General features: G+C 41.4%; 1 protein-coding gene across 1 annotated transcript in view; it reads right to left on the bottom strand.

The window, feature by feature from the left end:
- Positions 1 to 5,000, bottom strand: part of LOC122251212 (carbonic anhydrase-related protein 10) — a gene marked incomplete at its 5' end in the record, with an annotated part of 310,050 nt that overhangs the window by 29,585 nt on the left and 275,465 nt on the right.

The raw sequence follows: 5,000 nt of genomic DNA, 5'->3' as shown, positions 1-5,000 counted from the left end.
CGTTGGTGAATAATCTATTTCTTCATTTGTTATGTATTCCTTTACTGAGAACTGCCCTCTCTCTTCTCTTATCGCTCTTTTCCTACTCTTATTCTCCCTTCTCCTGTATCCCACTCTCCTCCTCCTCTCTCTTTCTTTCTTCTATCGGTTGTTTTTTTCGAGTCTCAACTTTTTCGCATATTCCGTCTTTCTATCCTCTATCTCCCTATTCCCACGTTCTTCTCTCTATCTATCTCTATATCCCTGTCCCGTCTCGTTCTTTAATCGAGTTTCCTCTCTCTACTCTTTCAATTATTTTTTTCTCTTTTCCCTCTTTTCGGCCCTTCCCCCAACGCATCTTCTCTTACCCCTCTCCATTCTCTCATTCCTTTATTCTTATCCTCCCTCCCTCTCTCTCTTTCTTCTCCCCCTCTCTCTCTCGCTCTCTTCTCCCCCTCTCCCTACCCCTCACTACTCCCATACCCCCTCACACGCCCATACAACACGCCCTCTCCAAGTGGCAAGGGACGATCCCACTTTCGGACGCCGATAAATCCGAAAGGTAGGACTCTTTGTTAGCGGGTTTTCATTTGATATTGCCTTGTTTGGTGTGGCGTGAGTCGGGGCCGTGCAGGGCGCTCGGCTGCTCTCGCCTCCGCTGGCTAGTGGGAAACTTCACAGGCTGTTCAAACTCCGTGTAGTCTTAGGTATTATGCATCTATTTATTCATACATATATACATACATACACTTATATGTGTATAAATATATATATATATATATATATATATATATATATATATATATATATGTGTGTGTGTGTGGGTGTGGTGTGTGTGGGGTGTGTGTGTTTGTGTGTGTGGGTTTGTTTTGTGGTGTGTGTGGTTGTATGTTGTGGTGTGTTGTGTGGGGTATTGTGTGTGTGTCGGTTGTGTATGGGGTATTTATTTTAATTATATATATATATATATATATATATAATTTTATATATACTATATATATGCAGATATTAACATATTGTGCATCAATATGGCTGCACCTTTTCTGGCTGCCGTCACATCTTGGGGAGTAAATGTCTTCAAAGCTCACTCAACTTGCGGTCGTGAGGTCAGCTCTTTCTTCAGTCAGTTCGTTGTCTTCGCTCTTGACGATGATTAGCTGAGGCAAGTGTATTTCCTCTGTGTACATGACCTGACTGTTACCTTTTTGATACCTCGGTGTTGGTCCTCTGTCTCGGTACATAAGGCTTTCTCGTCTCTCCAACACGCCCTTTGTACGCCCGCTCTTGTTCCTCGGTATGCTGCGGGTGTGATGTTGATGCATGCTATTTTTCTTATTCTTTCGCCTTTGAATGAGTTCCAGGGTCACCCTCCATGATGCTCTTCGTCAGAAAAGTGCGGGCTACTGTCAACATTACTCCTCCACTGAGTAAGCCTGCGGTATCTAGTCTACGTCAAATGTTATTACTGGATATGGTGTTTTCTGTGGTCTTGGCTTTACAGTGTCTGTACATCCTTACTCACTTTAGGCATTTAGGAATAATATACGTATTCCTCACTCAGAATCTCTTATCATCTTTTCTGCCGTCTCACTGTCATTATCTTTGTTCTCCGTCAAAGATTTTGAGGCAGGGTTAGATAGATATAGTTCTAGAACCACGTCCCGCTTGTTCACGCCCTGAGAGGACAAAAGTTCCGCCTTCCCTTGAACTAAAATGTCCCTGTTCTGCCCAGCTGTGCTCTGCGGCGCCTCCTGTAACGATGTCGTGCCACCACCTCACTAATGGCTCTCCATGGCTCCCAGGAATATGACCTTGGGACCTCTCATGCTGCTGTCTCTGTGATGTGAGTTTTCGTAGGCAAGTTCTTGTGCTCTCGGCCCTGGCTATGCGGCCGTCCTGCGCTCCCCCGGACTTGGTTCTTTGCAAGTAGTCCTTTGGAAGACTCTAAGGCTGGCGGTTTCACGACCAGGCTCCGTTTTGCCATGTGAGTGTTAAGGAGTACAGGAGTGTTAAGCGTGGTAGGACGGTCTGCAGTATCCTAATTGGAAATAGTGAAAGGCCTCAACCTTAGTTTGCACATGTGTGTGTGTGTGTGTGTGTGTGTGTGTGTGTGTGTGTGTGTGCATTTACATACATACACACATACATACATACACACACACACACATGTATATGTATGTGTATGTATATATATAAATAAATATATGCATACATACAAAATATATATATGCATATGTACACATATATGTATATATTGAGAGAGATAGACCTCCCTCCCTCCCTCCCATTCTCTCCCAGGATCGCTCTCCTACTCCTCCTCTTCAACCTCCTCCACCTCCTCCTCCACCTCTCCACCACCACTTCCCCCTCCCCGAACCCCTTCCACTCCCACTCCTCCTCCTCCTCCTCCTCCACCTCCTCCTCCTCCACCTCCTCCTCCTCCATCTACCCCTTTCACTCCCACTCCCTTTACCCCTCGACCTCCCACTCCCTCACCCTTACCCTTACCCCTCCTCCTCCCCCACCTCCCCCACCTCCTCCACCTCCTCCTCCTCCACCTCCTCCTCCTCCCCACCTCCCCCCCACCTCCTCGCCCAACAGACGGAGATAAACACGAAATGTAAAACTCCCCTTATGCACACACGGGCTAACGTCTCGCGAAGGTCATAACACAACTGAGGTCAAAGGGCAAATTGGACGAAGGGAAAGGAAAGGCGAGGGACGAAGCGGCGGATATGACGGAAGAAGGGAAGAGAGAAAGAGAGAGAGAAAGAGGGAATGGAGAGACAGAGATAAGGGGGGATATATATATATATATATATATATATATATATATATATATATATATATATATATATATATATATATACATATATATATATATATATATATATATATATATATATATATATATATATACAGAAAGATAGATAGATAGAAAGAGAGAGAGAGAGAGAGAGAGAGAGAGAGAAGAATGAAAGAAATAGAGATAGATAGATAGCGAGAGAACGCGAGATTGAGAAAAAGCACAGATAGAGAGATGAGAGAGCATATAAATAAAAATAAAAAGAAGCAGAATCACAACAAAGACAATAACAAAAAGAGGAAGTAGAAGAAAAAAGGTTGAGAAAAAATGAGAAAGAAGACAGAAGAAGAATAAAGATATAGCAAAGACAATAAACCGAAGGAGTAATAACACTCGATAATAAAATCCAAACGGAAACGGAGAATACACAATCAAGAAAGGAGAAAAACAAACAAAAAGGAAACCAAGATAAAAAACAAACAAACAATAACAAAGAAAGAAACAAAACATAAAGACGCAAGAGAGAAGAGAATTAAAATAAATACAACGAATTTAAGATAACGGAAAAAACACGAATAAATAATGGAACAGAAGCATACGCAGATAGAATAGGGAGAAAGAGGAAGAGAAAGATACAAATCAGGACACGGAGAAAGAGGAAGGGAAGCATACAAAGATGAGACAAGAAGAAAGAGAAAGAGATATATTCGAAGATAGGGGAAAGAGGAAGGAAGAGAAAAATACAAAAAAAAACTACTCGAATAAACACAGAAAGAGAAACATACAAAGATAGGACACGTATAAACATAGGAAGAGAAAGATACAAAGATAGTAAAAGAATAAACATAGGAGCAGAAGCACACGAAGATAGGACACGGAGAAAGGGAAAGAGACAATCTGTCCTAAAATACAGACAAGATGGAAGACTATGAGAGAAATATAAAGAGGAAAAATTAAGTAAACTGCGGAGGGGGAGACGAGAGAGTGATAAAGGTGGAGATAAAAGATGAGAAAAAAATACGAAGCATTTTTGGAACTAGAAAGGGGAGGAGGAGAAGAGTGAGGGAGAGAGAGAAAGAGAGAGAGAGAGAGAGAGAGAGAAAGAGAGAGAGAGAGAGAGAGAGAGAGAGAGAGAGAGAGAGAGAGAGAGAGAGAGAGAGAGAGAAAATGAGACAGAGAAAGGGAGTGATAGAGGGAGAGAGAGATAAAGAGGAAATAAATAGAGAGGGAGAGAGATAGAGAGGCAGAGAGATAGAGAGGGAGAGGGAGCGAAAGAGAGAAAGAGAGAGAGAGAAAGAGAGAGAGAGAGAGAGAGAATGTATGATAAAAAAAATGTAGGTAGAAAGATAGATAAACAGATACATAGGTCGATAGATAGAAATAGAAATAGATATAGCAAAACAAGATATAACTAAAATAAGAGATTAACAATAGCCTTATAGATGAAGATAGAAAATAATTAGAATAGATTAGATAATAAATAGAACAATGGAGAGAGAGAGAGAGAGAGAGAGAGAGAGAGAGAGAGAGAGAGAGAGAGAGAGAGACAGAGACAGAGACAGAGAGAGAGAGAGTGACAGAGAGAGAAAGACCACACACACACACACACACACCCAGAGAGAGAGAGAGAGAGAGAGAGAGAGAGAGAGAGAGAGAGAGAGAGAGAGTGAGAAAGAAAAAGAAGGAAAGAGAGAAAGAGAGAGTGAAGAGAAGAGAGAGTGTGAGAGAGCGAGAGAGAGAGAGAGAGAGAGAGAGAGAGAGAGAGAGAGAGAGAGAGAGAGAGAGGGAGAGAGAGATAGAGTAAGATAGAAAGGGGAGAGAAAGAAAGAGAGAGAGAAGAACGCTAGATCAAGAAAAAAAAAACAGATAGAGAGATGAGAGAGCATATAAATAAAGATAAAAAGAAGCAGAACCACAACAAAGACAATAACAAAAAGATGAAGTAGAAGAAAAAAGGTTGAGAATAAACGAGAAAGACGACAGAAGAAGAATAAAGATATAGCAAAGACAATGACACGAAGGAGTAATAACACTCGATAATAAAATCCAATCGAAAACGGAGAATTCACAATCAAGAAAGGAGAAAAAACAAACAAAGAGGAAACCAAGATCAAAAACAAACAAACAAAAACCGATCCCATAACACAAAGAAAGAAACGAAAAATAAAGACGCAAGAGAGAAGGGAATTAAAATAAATACAACGAATTTAGGATA

This window comes from Penaeus japonicus, unplaced genomic scaffold (assembly GCF_977035675.1).
Source record: "Penaeus japonicus unplaced genomic scaffold, GWHDUDI00000001_assembly GWHDUDI00000037, whole genome shotgun sequence".
NCBI classification, from domain to species: domain Eukaryota; kingdom Metazoa; phylum Arthropoda; class Malacostraca; order Decapoda; family Penaeidae; genus Penaeus; species Penaeus japonicus.
This window is presented reverse-complemented; position numbering and strand designations above follow the sequence as displayed.